The sequence below is a fragment of the Notolepis coatsorum genome (genome assembly GCF_963971535.1).
Source record: "Notolepis coatsorum genome assembly, chromosome: 11".
NCBI lineage: Eukaryota > Metazoa > Chordata > Actinopteri > Aulopiformes > Paralepididae > Notolepis > Notolepis coatsorum.
This window is the reverse complement of record NC_140175.1, coordinates 32,451,978-32,469,462: the sequence shown is the minus strand read 5'-3', so window position 1 is coordinate 32,469,462 and position 17,485 is coordinate 32,451,978. Positions and strand designations below refer to the sequence as shown.

General features: G+C 44.3%; 1 protein-coding gene across 1 annotated transcript in view; it reads left to right on the top strand.

Annotated features, from left to right (window-relative positions):
* Positions 1 to 6,590: 6,590 nt before the first annotated feature.
* nacc2 (NACC family member 2) overlaps positions 6,591 to 17,485 on the top strand; it is a gene marked incomplete at its 3' end in the record, with an annotated part of 83,614 nt that continues 72,719 nt past the window's right edge. The window contains exon 1 of the mRNA XM_084324897.1: positions 6,591 to 6,726. The remainder of the gene's footprint in view (positions 6,727 to 17,485) is intronic.

The window sequence follows — 17,485 nt, the reverse complement described above, 5'->3', positions numbered from 1 at the left end:
AGTGTGGGTAGTAGGGTTAGTAGCTTATGTCTGATTGTGTAAGTACTGAGGGATTTCAGACATAGCCACCCACTCGCTTGCTCGCTCGCTCACTCACTCACTTACTCATGGTTAGCCACTCTGCCCCTAGTGGTGACTCACAGGCAGGGCACTTTGACTCATGTTCGAAGAACAGATGACACTGTGTGTATTAGGGCTGGGCGATTCTTGCTCAAATGTGAATCACGATTTTTATCTCTAAGATTTGAGATCACGATTCTCTCACACAATTCTTATTTTTTCAATAAAATCATTTATTGCAGTCTTTCTTTCTTTTTTTTTATCGACTTTTTCTCCTCTTTTTCTATTTTTCTCCCATCCCAATTCCCATGTGCCAATTCTTCCCTCCCCTGTATTGAACGTTGCTCGTTGTATTTTTTTAATAAAAGAAATCGTCATAATTTAGAAATGAGATTGCATAGGTCTATAAATCGAGATTGCGATTTTATTTCAATTAATCGCCCAGCCCTAGTGTGTATCCTTCGTGATAGGTAGCCTATAGTTTTTCATGGGAACCGTTTAAATAGTTTAGGTCGCATGACTGACGGATGACAAGCGATTGCCGTTCCATGTCGAGCCAGTCAAACTTGTTTGCTGACGGAGATCTGTCACTGATATTTGCCACCAAATGTATTGTAATTGTACATGTGTTGGAAATAGAGTTGGGATACAGCGAGGTTTTTTGTTTGAAGTGTCCATGGCTACTTTATGCACTTATCTGTGAGCACTGTGTGGTGTAGCTATCTGATATGTGGGTCCCCTGAGAGTCTGGCCCCCTGAGAGTCTGGCCCCCTGAGAGGCTGGTCCCCTGAGAGGCTGGTCCCCTGAGAGGCTGGCCCCCTGAGAGGCTGGTCCCCTGAGAGTCTGGCCCCCTGAGAGTCTGGCCCCCTGAGAGTCTGGCCCCCTGAGAGTCTGGCCCCCTGAGAGGCTGGTCCCCTGAGAGGCTGGTCCCCTGAGAGTCTGGCCCCCTGAGAGTCTGGCCCCCTGAGAGGCTGGTCCCCTGAGAGGCTGGTCCCCTGAGAGGCTGGTCCCCTGAGAGGCTGGTCCCCTGAGAGGCTGGTCCCCTGAGAGGCTGGTCCCCTGAGAGCCTAGCCCCCTGAGAGGCTGGTCCCCTGAGAGGCTGGTCCCCTGAGAGCCTAGCCCCCTGAGAGTCTGGTCCCCTGAGAGGCTGGTCCCCTGAGAGGCTGGTCCCCTGAGAGCCTAGCCCCCTGAGAGGCTGGTCCCCTGAGAGGCTGGTCCCCTGAGAGGCTGGTCCCCTGAGAGGCTGGTCCCCTGAGAGGCTGGTCCCCTGAAAGCCTGGCCCCCTGAGAGGCTGGTCCCCTGGCTTTCAGGGGCAGGTCAGAGGGACAGAGTGAGAGCTGTAACCCTAACCCATAAATTATTCTAATTTGATTTAGACTAGTCTCTTTGCAAGTAACTTATTGACATTTTCTTTGCTGGAGCTTCCAGGAAGTGTATTGGCACATTCGTTCTGATTGGTTGAAATTGCCTTCATGTTTGCCACCTACTGCCACCTACTGCTTTGGCAGTGTACTACATCAGTGTGCTCGGGTGACAAAAACGAAAAAAAAAAAAAAAGTGTGACTCAAGGCGCACGACGTCGCGGCGATACGCATATGACGACGATACGAAAATGATACGAAAGGTGTAACCGACGCCTGAGAGTCTGGTCCCCTGAGAGGCTGGTCCCCTGAGAGGCTGGTCCCCTGAGAGGCTGGTCCCCTGAGAGGCTGGTCCCCTGAGAGGCTGGTCCCCTGAGAGGCTGGTCCCCTGAAAGCCTGGCCCCCCGAGAGCCTAGCCCCCTGGCTTTCAGGGGCAGGTCAGAGGGACAGAGTGAGAGCTGTAACCCTAACCCATAAATTATTCTAATTTGATTTAGACTAGTCTCTTTGCAAGTAACTTATTGACATTTTCTTTGCTGGAGCTTCCAGGAAGTGTATTGGCACATTCGTTCTGATTGGTTGAAATTGCCTTCATGTTTGCCACCTACTGCCACCTACTGCTTTGGCAGTGTACTACATCAGTGTGCTCGGGTGACAAAAACGAAAAAAAAAAAAAAGTGTGACTCAAGGCGCACGACGTCGCGGCGATACGCATATGACGACGATACGAAAATGATACGAAAGGTGTAACCGACGCCTGAGAGTCTGGTCCCCTGAGAGGCTGGTCCCCTGAGAGGCTGGTCCCCTGAGAGGCTGGTCCCCTGAGAGGCTGGTCCCCTGAGAGGCTGGTCCCCTGAGAGGCTGGTCCCCTGAGAGGCTGGTCCCCTGAGAGGCTGGTCCCCTGAAAGCCTGGCCCCCCGAGAGCCTAGCCCCCTGGCTTTCAGGGGCAGGTCAGAGGGACAGAGTGAGAGCTGTAACCCTAACCCATAAATTATTCTAATTTGATTTAGACTAGTCTCTTTGCAAGTAACTTAAAGGAACACACCACCATTACAGGAAATGTGCTTACCGTCTTCCCCAGAGTCAGACAAGAAGCTCGATACCAATTTCCTCTCTGTGCGTTGAGTAGAAAGCTAACCGGCTGCAAACTAGCCTAGCTTAGCACAAATTAATGACACACTGTTGGCATGTTCCTTTATCAAACATGTTCCACTGATTCAAGGAAGTCACAATTGCTGAAAAGATACATAATCTGTCCCCTTTAAGGTATCAGTTTAAAACAAATTTTAAACGGTACCAACGCTAATTGGAATAGCAAAAGACGATGGTGCTTGTATGTTTGTATGTTGTGTATGTCACTGTATGTTGTGTATGTCACTGTATGTTGTGTATGTCTCTGTATGTTGTGTATGTCACTGTATGTTGTGTATGTCTCTGTATGTTGTCATAAATGTCATTATGAATTGAAAATGGGGGGACCCTGATGTAAACAAGACGAAAGTATTTCTCTGGTCTGCATCCCCTTAACAATTGTGTGTATTGAGCTGTACTGTACTGTACCCAGGGGAGGAAATTAGGCCATTTTACTCGCCAAATGTGAGTATTCTTTATGTTTGGCGAGTGATTCATGAAGAGCACTCGCCACACTGGCGAGTAGTAAACAAAACAAAACAAAAAAATCATTTTGCAATCTGCTGATTTGCTCACTGGCACAAGCCGAACTCTGACTCCCCCCTTATGATTCCTCCCATTTGCGCCTCATAATAATCCATAACCAATGAACATCATCGTTGCGCTCTAAGCTCCTCCAATGAACACTCGTTTTCTAGAAGATGCCGCCCATCTAGGGGAAGTGGACAGACCACTGCGTGCGGCCCTACAGACTCCTGTCACCGGCTTGACAACGTAGACAGACTTAGACAAAAACACATCAGTGGATGAAAATAATTGCATGTAGAGTCGTCGCTTTCGGATATCAGTGCGGTCTGACATGGGGGCGAACAACAGCACGCGACACGTCTCCTTCGAGTCGGATGAGAATGACAAGTGGGCGTGAGGCTAACGATTCCACTCACTCAAGTCAACCAGCATTAGCCGGCTAGCTACCTAGCATGTAATAAGATACCATAACGCGCATTCAACATAGTCAGTGTTTACCACAGGATTTTCAGAGACTATGGGGGGTGAACCTCCGACCCTCTAGGGGTGTCCGGGGGCATTTTTTTTGTACATTTTAAAGTTAAATGCATCAATCTGGTGCACTTTGAGAGCAAAATAAAGAGGCTAGATCTATGATGAACTTTGTGTTCAAAACACAAAATCGACTAGACTAGTGCTTCCCAATCCTCTCCTCGAAGCACCCCAGCCGTTCAATGTATTTGTTAAACTCCACCACCAGCACACCTGATTCAACTTAACTAGCCCTTTATTAGTTGAATCAAGGTGTGCTGGTGGTGGAATTTAACAAATACATGGAACGGCTGGGGTGTCTCGAGGAGAGGTTTGGGAACCACTGGACTAGAGCATACATTTGAGCCATCAAAGAAATTAAGCAAAAGTGGTTACCTGTGTTGAACTGGTTTATTTTTTAGAAAATAAAAAAATATAGTGGATTACTATTACGTCTACTACCACTGCCAATACTACTGATACATCCCTATTGGAAAACTTTATATTTAAAGAAATTGTAAAAAAAAAATATAATAATAATAATGTAATTTTGTATTTCAAAACAAATAAAAAATTGGTTCATTATACAACTGTGGCGGGACTAATTAGACTGTGGCGGGCCACCACAGTCTAGGTAATTAATGGGAAACCCTGATAGTGGACGACTATACTGAGCGGCTTTGCTTAAATGCAGCCGAGTGACATTTTATTATTACGGAATTATTACCAGGTTTCCCCCCATATCACCACTCGCCCATATGCCCTTCACAACGGTGATGTTGTCATACTTGTCATTCAGAATACACCTGCTGAACCCCTAGCGTTGACATGAGATTCGATTCCAATGTATTGTCATCATACAGTACAACCAGAATACGTTTGGCATCCAACCAGAGTGCAAATGTAACAAGTCAAGTTCAAGTTTTGTTTTATTTAGCTATTACATTACAGTGAAATGCTTGGTTCTTTCACTGCCCAGCCCAGTCCAGCCCAACCCAGTCCAACCTAGACCAGCCCAACTTTCCCTGCCCAACCCAGTCCAGCCCAGCATCTTTCACTGCCCAGTTCAGCCCAACCCAGTCCAGAATAGTCCCCTCTTTCATGTTAATATGTGATATCCTAATATTTTGAAGAGTAGAGACGGTTTGATTAATATATGTTTTATGCTAATATTGTGAAGAGTAGAGACACTTATTAATGTTTTATGGTAATACATATTTTAAAGAGTAGAGACACGGTCACGGTGTGATTATTACTATGATTGAAAATCAATTTAGACGAAGACATACAAAGAAGTAATTATCACAATTAGCTATTTATTTATGGCTGGTAAAAAATCTGTTTGGCTGGTAAAAAAAATCATATACTCGCCAGTTGGCTGGTAAGCCAAAAAGTTTGTTTCCTCCCCTGACTGTACCCATTCTGCAATCTGTTAATTAAAGTTTTCAATCAATCAATCAATCAATCAATCAATCTTGAGGGGTAATTCCTCTGTGCCCCATTCTTGCCAAATAGATGGGTAGGTGCTGCAGAGTGGTCTACAGTAGTCTAGAGCGGTAACCATAGGCTTTTGCGTGGTGATGTGTATGGCATTTGACTGGCAGACAACGTCAAACCGTCTGTACTTCAATAATATGTTGGCTCTCGCTTTTTTTGGTCAACACAGGAATTGTTTGTCATTATAGTCTTTCCTCTTGGGGCTTTTCTCTCTCTCTATCTCTATCTCTCTCTCTCTCTCTCTCTTTCTCCCTTTATCTCCCTCTCTCCCTCTCTTTCTCTCACCCTCTATCTCTCTCTCTCTCCCCCCCCCTCTCTCTTTCTCTCTTTCTCTCCTTCTCTCTTTCTCTCCTTCTGTCTCTCTCTTTCTCCCTTTATCTCCCTCTCTCTCCCTCTCTTTCTCTCACCCTCTAGCTCTCCCCCCCATCTCTCTCTCCCCCCCTCTCTCTCTTTCTCGCCTTCTCTCTTTCTCTCCTTCTCTCTGTCTCTTTCTTTCTCTCTCTCTCCTCCTCTCTCTTTCTCTCTTTCTCTCTCCTCTTTTCTTCCCCCCCCCCTCTTTCCTTTCCCCTCAGAACAGTCAGAAGCCATTCCGTTGGTTGGTTGGTTGGCTGAGGAAGGTTGAGAGAGGACAGTATAGGATTAAAAAGAAACGCCTTTTCTGAAGTATTCACGCTGTTGCCTTTCCTGACATACTGTACATAGGCGCATTGCACGGATACAGTACACGTCTACACGTCGTTCATGTACAAAGAAATATGGAAAGAGTGAGAGAGAGAGAGAGAGAGAGAGAGAGAGAGAGAGAGAGAGAGAGAGAGAGAGGGAAGAGCTACTACGAGTCTTCTTAAGTGTAACTGATTTGGGGATGTGTGTGTCTTTTTCAGGAAGTTTTCCAAGAAGAGAGACAATGAACAGTAAACATGGCATGTTGCTCAGAAAGTGACATGGTTGGTCTTTGGCATAATGCCTGGCAAGATCACATGGCATGGATGTCATGCCAGTGTGTGTGTGTGTGTGTGTGTGTGTGTGTGTGTGTGTGTGTGTGTGTGTGTGTGTGTGTGTGTGTGTGTGTGTGTGTGTGTTTGGTGTATACACTGTTTGTGTGCTCCTCTCTGCGTGTGTGAAAAAGGAAAGAGTGTGGGGAGCAAAGGTATGCCGAGCATGTACTGTAACATTTGATTGTTTCAAGTATTTCAACATGAACAAGAGCACGTGCCCATCGCTTTATGGTCTCATGAGATCGCACTCGCCAACCGTACGGAACATTTTATTAGTGTGACACTAACTAACACTATAGTTTTCACTGGAAAAAGCTATGATGTATAGCTTTTTGACCCCACTTAAAGGACCAGTACAAGGAACATCCTGTTTTTCAATCTCGTTGCGTTGTCGGTTGTGGAGTGGTTGTGTTGCGACAATCATCAGATTTTCGTCGTTTGGTCCTACTGTAGGATACGCGAAAAAGACGTGATTTGATGGCGTGGCTTGCAGAACGGAGGAAGACAGTGATAATGTTACTATCGAGGGGCAAAGAGAACCGACTGAAAGAGCCTAAAGTTTGGGATCATTTCAAGCTGAAACAGAACGACTGTAAAAACAGAACTAGCCTGACATCCAGTGCACAGAGTGTGGAGCCGACAAGGTAACATTACCATTAGCATTTAATAGGGCTGAATATACAGTGTATTGGATTGGTGCACTTTAGGCTCCAATTGCTACTTTCACCACCTGATATTTTGCTCTCTGGAGTATTTTATGTGAGTATACACTGTGAGGGGAGTAGGGGTGTGCGTGGATGTGACACTATCATAATAACAGGATATGAAGCTCAGGCTTTCACAATTGACTGCATACTTTTATTTTCTGTAGTTATTTTCTTGAGCAAAACTTAGCTTGCTTAGGGACATCATAGCCCGGGGGAGAGATGGTCTAAAGCTGTGAACTTGGGCTTTGATTTGTCCCTGTACACTGTTTTTTATAGATGCACGAATGCATAGTGAGTGAATGTACAGAATATGTTTTAAACAGTTTTTATATTATCTTTAATGTCCGTCTATTTTTCTGTTTCTTTTCTGGCTTAAACATCTAGCACAGGGACTGGGCTACAACTGAAAACTAATGTTGGCATTTTTCCAGTTTTTAAATTTGTATTAATTTATAAATCAAATCATGGCTCCTCGACAATGTCAAAAACTAGATTTTTAAAATGCATGAAAATGTTGTCTGATACATTGTTGTCTGTGGCTACGTTTGTACTGCATTTAAAATGTTCATGTCTATGTAGTTTGTCAAATTGTTATTTGTGGTCATCATGTCATGTTTTGTATTGCTTGTCTGTCTGAGACCAAGGACCACAATGGAAATAAGTCTTGACTTTTCTGTGTAGCATCCTTGACATTTTTCTGGAATCTTGTATTCTTTTAAATGTCAAATCAAATCAAATCAAATGTATAACTGTTGATTGATATGCACTGTCCCTAATCAAATAAACTGAGTAAACTAAGCTGATGGTGAGACTTATGTGTTGTCAATGTGGATCCTGTCAACTTTGTCAACTTATAATATCCTTCTAAAAGAAGACAAACAATGACGGATCACAGTCACAGATTTTTTTGCCAGGAAAACCAGTTCATCAGCTTTATCTGGCTTGAGGGTTGCCCTTTTGGCATGTGACAATATTGCCACCAGTTCTGAAGACTCTTTCTGAGGGAGCACTTGTTGCTGGAATAAAAACAAATACTTTCTAGCTAGTTGGCTAACCCTGGGAAAGTTGACCTTTTGGACACCATTTCAGAGGATACATCTCACTGTCTGCATGTGGTGTGTACAGGTATACTGTCTGCAAGTGGTGGGTACAGGTAGACTGTCTGCATGTGGTGTTGATAGGTAGACTGTCTGCATGTGGTGTGTACAGGTAGACTGTCTGCATGTAGTGTGTACAGGTAGACTGTCTGCATGTGGTGTGTACAGGTAGACTGTCTGCATGTAGTGTGGACAGGTAGACTGTCTGCATGTAGTGTGTACAGGTAGACTGTCTGCATGTAGTGTGGACAGGTAGGCCTCTTTTAGAGATGTGGCGGCTGCGGTTACAGCACCTGGGGTTTTAAAAAAGCTGTCCAAGTGTTTGCTTCACTTTCTTGATGTGATGTTTGTTCTGCCTCAGGGCTCTGTGATGTGGAGGTAGATGTGATGTGGAGGTAGATGTGATGTGGAGGTAGATGAGATGTGGAGGTAGATGAGATGTGGAGGTAGATGAGATGTGGAGGTAGATGAGATGTGGAGGTAGATGTGATGTTTGTTCTGCCTCAGGGCTCTGATGTGGAGGTAGATGTGATGTGCAGGTAGATGTGATGTGCAGATAGATGTGATGTGGAGGTAGATGTGATGTGGAGGTAGATGTGATGTGGAGGTAGATGTGATGTGCAGGTAGATGTGATGTGGAGGTAGATGTGATGTGGAGGTAGAAGTGATGTGGAGGTAGATGTGATGTGCAGGTAGATGTGATGTGGAGGTAGATGTGATGTGGAGGTAGATGTGATGTGGAGGTAGATGTGATGTGGAGGTAGATGTGATGTTTGTTCTGCCTCAGGGCTCTGATGTGGAGGTAGATGTGATGTGGAGGTAGATGTGATGTGGAGGTAGATGTGATGTGCAGGTAGATGTGATGTGGAGGTAGATGTGATGTGCAGGTAGATGTGATGTGGAGGTAGATGTGATGTGGAGGTAGATGTGAACAGACTAAAAACAATTGTAAAATGACGTAGGCTGAGCCGACGCTGCTTGTACAGTCAAGCAGGGACTCCAGCTCAGACACAAGCTCTGTCTGGCTTGTATTCCCTCCGTCTTGTCACTGTCAATGCATTGGGATTTGAACGATGGATCAACAAGCGCAGGTCATCAGTGGTGGGATCCTGATATTTGGCAGCGAGGTAATCGAGAACGTTTGTCTTCATTGTTTCTGTTAGTTCAGCGTCGTCGTCATTCAGGATCAAGATGTTGACTTTCAACAGGTGAAGCACTGGCTTCTTCACAGACTCCATCCCATAAATCTCCTGTCACACGATGGCACCAAATTCCTCGTCTCCTCGTCTGCCTTCCGGACATGAGAAATGGTCTTTTCCCGGTCCAACACCCCCTCAATCATGTCAAGTCTGGAACCCTGTTGTGTTGGTGACTCAGTGATGCGTTTCTGCTGCTGAGGTGGTTTTATTTCTGTTTGAGCCTCACTCTCAAGTCCCTCTTTTCCTTCCAGCTGAACTGAAGGAGAATGCACTTGACCACTGACCACGTAATCAACACGAGGGTCCTTGGCACTTTTTTCTTAATAGAAATAAGAATACGATGCATTCGTCCGATTTAACAACCAGATTTAACCCAAATCACATTGTACATTTTTATTCACAACTGTTATAATATATATATATATATATATATATATATTTTTTTTTTATTGAAGTGGATCTTCTCATTATACAAACCATTTGAATGTAAATTGTATTGTAGACTAATCTCATAATTGTATTATCATTATTAATTACATACAATCTTATTTATTATTATTTATTTTAATAAATCAGTATTGTTATTATTTTACTTTAGTTTCACTCACCGATGGCTAGGCGAAGTCTGTGCCCAAAGCACTGCCTGCAGACGGGTCCAGCTGTTGAGCTGTCACTGTGGTCATGCAGGTCATGTTCTCCTCTTTCAGTCACCAACATTCAAATGCTTCTCTTAGGCCTTGTGCTATGAGCTCCCCCATGTGGTCTTATAGCATTTGTTAAAAGCATCCCCAACGGGGTGCTCGTCGCCATCGGACCGCAAGGCACACTGGGTATGCAGGCCCCAGTAGGGCATGTAGTCGCCTGTCCCCGCAGCTCCCCCCCCCCCCCCCCCCCCCCTAGGATGGCGACGGAATGTTTTGCCTTCACTACGTCCTGTACTAATTTGATCTGTCGTGACGAAGTGCCATGGCCTCCGATGTTGTGCTGTGATTAGCTGAGACGCTCTCTACTCTGGTCACTCTGGTCAAACATGCCAGCCTTATTGTCTACTCTAGGGTGACCATACAAAAAAACCTGGGACACAATAAAATAGAAGGTTCATGCACGTGCACATGTGTAACGGTTGTGACAACGTCACCTCAGACTTCGATGCCCCGAGTGGGAGTTGAACCCCGGTCTCCCACACCGTGGGCAGCAACACAGACCGCTATACCAAGAGGTGAATTCACTTCTTTGTACCGTGTCTATCTGTCTTTGAGGATGTGAGAGTGAGTTTAACCCATAGCACCGCTACTCACCCCAGCCCTTCTTGACTGCGCTTCACGATACCATCCGTTACACTTGTATATGCGCTCACCTGGGATTGATGTGACGTTGAGGATCTTGACGCTCACCCCCTCGGTTAGTTTGAAGTGCTGGATAACTATCGGCCTCCTGGTGCTCTTTAGAAAAGACAGACTTTCTCTTCGGCATGACACCTAGCTAGCATACGATAGTGGCTCAGGAGGTAAAGCGGCCGTCTGGTAATCGGAAGGTTCTCGGTTCAATTCCAGCTCCTCCCGGCAGTGTGTCGAAGCGTCCGACTCCTTACACTTAAGACACTTAAGCCCTAACTGCTCCTGATGAGCAGGATGGTACCTTGCATGGTTGCCTCTGCCATCGGTGTGTGAATGTGTGAGTGAATGTGTGAATGTGAGGCATGAATTGTAAAGCACTTTGGATAAGAGCGCTGTATGAATGCAGTCGATCCATTTATCCATTATTGTCTCTAAAGACTTCTATGATTGGAAATCAAGCTTGATGTACAAGCTTGAATCTAAATTGAGTGCATGTGTAATGAAAATGTCTCTAAATATCTGGCTGAATTTATTTCTGTATTGCTTGCCTTTTTGTAGTGTATATGGACAGAAATCTTTCAAGTGTGTGTGAGACGTGTGTATGTGTGTTTATTATTACATATTAATCTCCTTGTCCTATTTACTCAGAATGACATCGTAATTCATGCATGTCCATTAAAGACAATTCAGTGTAATAATACTACTGTTTATGTATCAGGGTACTAAACTCGCTTTTTTTTGTCAGGGTACTAAACTAAGTTTGGTTCACCAGTAAGTAGGCGCTTGAGTTCATGTGCCACTTTCATCATTGTCCAACTATTTATAATTAAGAGCAAGGAGAGAATGGAGGGAGAGGGGGATTTTTTCTCTCTGCACTGCCTGGTGGATGAGAGAAACCTAGAGATTAGCTTGCTTGGAACTCAAAGATGACAGAGCATAAATATGCAGCAGCATCCCCTGTTGGGGTTGGTTATTACTCAATGTTGTAAAATATAATGTTTGTTTTATGAATGACGATATTTGAGGAGCCTAATAATCAGTAGAGTGAGGGAGGCCAGCATGGAGTCTCAGCCAATCACAGCGTGATATCGGAGGCCACAGCAGTAAACGCGGTTTTGAGCTAAACTTGCTTGGGAATAGTTAGGACACAGCCCAGCTAAAAAAGTTCAAAAGTACAATAGGCATGGCTAGCTTTGGCATGGATTGATTGTTTAGATCGCTAGCATGGCTAACAAATGCAAATATTGTATGTAGTCTGCTCCATTGTTCTGACCACAGGACGCACACTGAATCTGACGTAGGCAAGAGTAGACAAGTCTGAGTAGAAACTTGTCTATTTGTGAAGTAGGTATTAGGGCTCTCACTTTTTCACAAAATGAAGTTTGAACATATTCAAGATGCAATGGAATTTTTTCTAATTATATAAAACTTTTATGTAATCAGAATCCTCTATTTTTAGTATTACTATTATCATAACCCTTCCTATGCTTTCTAACATCCTTATTATGCTTCCTAACATGCTTCCTATGCTTTCTATCAGTCTTCCTAAGCTTCTTAACATCCCTCCTATGCTTCCTAACATACTTTCTATGCTTCATACCACACTTCCTATGCTCTCCATTACCACATTTTATTGTTAGAATGCTAATGCTAATACTAATGCTAATAACTAGGGATGTCCGATATTATCGGCCGACCGATATTATCGGCCGATATCGGCAGTAAAATGTGATATCGTAAAATATCGGTATCGGTTTAAAAAAAGAAAAAAACAATAACAATATTTGTTATATATATATCCAGTGAAATTATTAGTTACCTGAAATTATTCAGTTTTTTGGGGGGGGGGGGGGGGGGGAACCCTGCATATATCGGTATCGGTTGATATCGGTTGATATCGGTATCGGAAATTAAGAGTTGGACAATATCGGAATATCGGTATCGGTAAAAAAGCCAATATCGAGCATCCCTACTAATAACTATAATTGGAGAGCGGTCAGTGTGTCTGTCGGTCAATGTGTTTGTTAGCGTTAGTATGCTGATGCTAATAAGTAGAGCACACCTTTCTAGTTGCATATTGCCTCTGGACAGGCACCCGAGAGATGGAGAGAAAGAGAGAGCGCTAATGTTAGCCACTTAGGAATTAGGAACACTCTTGTTTTTACAGTCTTGCACTCATTTCTTTGTTTAACAAATTATTCACTTCTTTCTCATTTTGGAGGGGAATATGGCATGAGCTTCCTCCATGAGCCAAAAAAAACCCTCAGAGTGTGGTCATGAGGGTTAATTATTGTCTGCATCTCCCAATCGCTGGATAGTGTTAGTTGGGTCAGGAAAGTCAAAGGCTTTGTCTGCGGCCTGCTTCTGTAGTTACTCCAAAAGTGGTTTATGGCCACTAGTTGTCGTTCGAAAGAGCAATGGGGATCGACAGATCGACTTCTTACAAAGTTGGCGAACAGCCTTATTTTATCTTCAAATCCAAAATGCTTGGCTTAGTTTCATCCATCTCTCTCACATAGCAGAGAGAGAGAGTAGCAGCCAGGAATCGTAAGAACACCATCTGTTGGAACACAAGTTAAAATGTGATTCTGGAACCCTAGAAAGCAGATGACTAAATTGCTAGCTTTATCTGCAGTGCTCCAATTTATCAGAGGTTCAAACTTCTGTTGAAAAATGACAGCTCTAGTAGGTGTACAGTATTAGCTGTAGTTATACAGGCTATAGCCTAAGGGAGGCACTGACCTGTCCTGTATGAACTCTGCATCTTCTGTGCCAGAGGGCCTGGCAGGATGCCAGCAGAAGGCCAGTGGAAAAAAACAGGAATCTGAGGCTGACATCTCTCTACTTCCACAGCTAACATGCATCAGCGATTAGCATGTTACTACTACTGTACCCGACGGTCTCTCTGAAGTTGTTTTTCCTGTCCCATGGAAGGTTCCTGTCAGTTCAATTCAATTAATTTCAGTCAGGTTCAGTTCAATTCAGTTTAGGGGCAATTCAAATCTTAACTGCCCTGCAAGAATAATTTTTATAAAAAAGTTACAGGAGAGTGTCCGTTGATCAGACCAGTTGGGGAATCAATAGGTCAGTGGACACATAAATGATCAGTGGTAAAAATACCAAGTTCGGTTACGAGGTGGCACGTCTCTCATTGGTGAAAGGCTCACATGTTTTGTGGTTATTGTGAACACATGGCAGTAATTCATTTCACAATCCAATAGTTTACTTGGTATTTCTGGACTTACTTCTTCCTACATTATTCAGGCCAAGCCCCCTCATTACTACACAGGCTAAAGATTCACTGTGACAAATGCTCAAAACTCAACTTTCAACAGCTTCCCCCCCCCCATAGATTTCTCAATGTAGGCTATTCTTGCCATATCTAATCCACACATGCTATCAACTCAAATGTAACTCTCAGATAAGAAAAATCTCATCATGTGGATCACAATTCTCTCTTTCATGGAGTTCTTTTGAGGTCAACCGACCTATATATAGCCATATATACATGTGTGTATATATATATATATATAAATGTACATTTCAGTCAGACCTGCTAAGCATAGTCTAAAGCCAGGCAAACATTAAGAGCAGGGAGTGATCATTTACACCCCCCCCCCCTCGCCCCCCTCAGGGGGAGCCATATAAAGCCATGTGCGTGGACCACAGAGAAACAGAGCCCACAGGTGGATGCTGGGGGTGGTGGTGGTGGGAGCAAAGAAAGACATGAGCAAGTAGCAGCAGCAGGGTGGACAGACAGCAGCAGCAGGTAAGCAACGCGGCAGAGAATTGACACATGTGGAGCTCGCGGTCTAAACAAGACCCGCCCTATTGGAGGACGTCGCACGTGCGGACGACCACGTGACACATCGCCACCCGGGGGGCCGCCACGCCTCCGCTCGAGTCCACGACCGCCTGAACTCGCTTCACAAAGCTTATTTGCATCATCTATGGCAGAGTTCTCCTCCTGACCCATCATCTGTACTAGTCTGCACGGCTCCCATTTCCATACTGTTTACTCAACTCTGACCAGGGACAGAGGAAAACAAAACAAACAGACTCTGGCTTCACTTAGGCGCGGCGCAAGATACTTTTTTTCCGCCCGCCCGCCGCCCGACAGACTGTGTGTGTTTGTGTGTGTGCTGAGGGGGGGGGGGGTTATCTGGGGTGACATGTTATTTGAGTACACATACAGTACATGTGTGGGGGATGGTGTCGCTGCCGCAGTGCTAAGAGCCGGACGAATCCGGTGCCAACCGGGGAGATCCTCGGGTCACAGTGTGTGTGTGTGTGTGTGTGTGTGTGTGTGTGTGTGTGTGTCTGTGTGTGTGTCTATATGCCTATGCCCCTTGTAGTGATTGTGAGCACGTTCGTGTGTAATTGGGAGCAAGAAGTATTTTCTCAGTAAACCCTAACCCCCCACAATAACGACACATCGTCTTTATCGCGGACAGACATTTGCTGCATGTTATGCGACAAACAACTGTGTTTTTTTTTTTTTTTTTTTTTTTTACTGTGTTTTGTTCCCTCCCCCAAAAGTTTCCAAGCAATCAGATGAATTAAACCATTCTGTCTGCTCCAGTTCAGAAATATACAGGGGCTGCTCAGTCAATCCTGTGTGTGAGTGCATGTGTATGTCTGTGTGTGTGTGTGTGTGTTTGTCGCTAGCTAGAGACAGTGGGGCACTGATGCTGAATGATGTGTCCTCCTTTCTTCTTTTTTTCTCTCTTTTTTTCCCCATGCTGGGCTCCTCCGGTGGCCATGTTGGACCAGTCTGATGTCACGCATGCGTCGCATGTTTGAATGTTAAGCTGAGAGAGAGAGAGAACCAGCTAGCATGTTTTTATTGTTACCCCCCTATCTGTCTCTCTCTCCTTCCTATCTATCTATCTATCTATCTATCTATCTATCTATCTATCTATCTATCTATCTATCTATCTATCTATCTATCTATCTATCTATCTATCTATCTATCTATCTATCTATCTATCTATCTATCTATCTATCTATCTATCTATCTATCTATCTATCTATCTATCTATCTATCCACACGCAAACGTTTCAGGCGGTGTGTAAATGCCAGCTATAGGCTTTCTGAAAGTTCTAATGTCATCATCTGAGAAGAACGTTCAGGTTTTCAAAATGAACATTAGATTGCTATTTCTATCGCTATTCTAAGCTATTTCTTATGTTGACGTAGGATATTCTTTGGAGTGGTGCAAACAAAGCATTTGAATCTTGATGTTGGCATCAAGTAGCAACTGAAGCTTTAAAGTATTCGGGTCATCACTCATATCTCTCTCTCTTACCTCCCTCCCTCTCTCCCTCCCTCTTTCAGAAGGGCCACTACTCCTTTGCTGACTCTTAACTTCTCTCTCTCTCTTTCTCACTGACATCTCTCACCTTTCATCGTGATGTTTCACACTTTCCATCCTCTCCATCTTTCCTTTTTTTATATCTATTCTCGGATTGCTGTCATCTTATCTCTCTCTCTCTCTCTCTCTCTCTCTCTCTCTCTCTCTCTCTCTCTCTCTCTCTCTCTCTCTCTGACACACAGACATACACACACACACACACACACACACAGTGGACAGACTCTTTATCTTGTTCTGTTCTATATCTATCTGCTTTAATCTCTCTCTCTCTCTCTCTCTCTCTCTCTCTCTCGCTTTTTTCCCAAATCTGCTCCACACAAGCCCGCCCCCCAACCACCACCACCACCACCCTTTTGCTGAGTCATATAGAATCAGGGCGGGCCGTCCTTAAAACCAGGTGACTCAGACAGTAGCACACTGGAACACTGCAGAGTTTTTCAGTGGGCTGAGTTATTGAGTCCTCTCTCTCTCTCTCTCTCTCTCTCTCTCTCTCTCTCTCTCTCTCTCTCTCTCTCTCTCTCTCTCTCTCTTACCCTGCAGAGGATGGCATGGTGTACTCCATTGTGTCCTCCACACACATACCAACACACACACACACAAAGATGCAGGCACACACATACACACACACAAACAGAGGGACATGTGCCTGTTGTCCTTCACCCGCCATACATATGAAGAGATGCATTATCCATACAATCACACACACACACACACACACACACACACACACACACACACACACACACACACACACACACACACACACACACACACACACACACACACACACACACACACACACACACACACATAATAACACACTCTGTTTGGTGCACATGCAAGTGCAGGCATGCACACTTATATGCACTGATTCACCTAATTTCCTCAGAGGACTCGTCTTACAGTAAACTGAAGATGAAATCAAGTCCAGCCCGTTCCAGCCCCCCACTCCTTCACGCAGACACATGGACATAGATATCTCACTCACCAGGCCATCCACTAGCCCCCCCACCCCCCAAGGTCACAATACAAACCATGGAAATTAAGACTTAGGTTATTTGAGTTGGCCAATATGAGGGGCAAAATGGAGAACGCTACAGTACAAGCATATGTTAGGGGAAGGCCGACATACTGGGTTGATATCTTTTTATTAACAAGTGTGACATTTGTGATGAGCTACAACACATGTGGCTGCAGGAACCCCCTTATTCATACTGCTTCTTAATGTGTGCACATATGTGGTTTAAACAGTGTGTCAGTTTATTTGATACAATTATCTAATGGCAAAGACCACTGTTGTAGACAAAGGATAGCTGGATATGTGTACAAAGTAGGGGTGTAATGGTACACAGAAGACATGGTTAGGTACAACAACAAAAAGCAATACAAATCCCAAATGTATACGGTTTATTTTCATTTACTTTGAACAGACAGTAGTACAAGTTATACTTAGTTCCACCTAGGTTTGCCGTGGTAGTCTGTGATACCAGTGTTACTCTGTGTTCAGAGTATGCTTTTTAAGTTTCACTTATAGAGCAGGTTTAACTTCGTCTTATTAGATACATTGATAATTCTTGTGTATATATATTGTGGCAGATATCATCCCTCGTCACTTGGTTACGTGGAGGAAGGGAGATACTATTGTCACGGGCAGAGCTAGGGTTAATTGAGGAGTTGATTGGGACTGA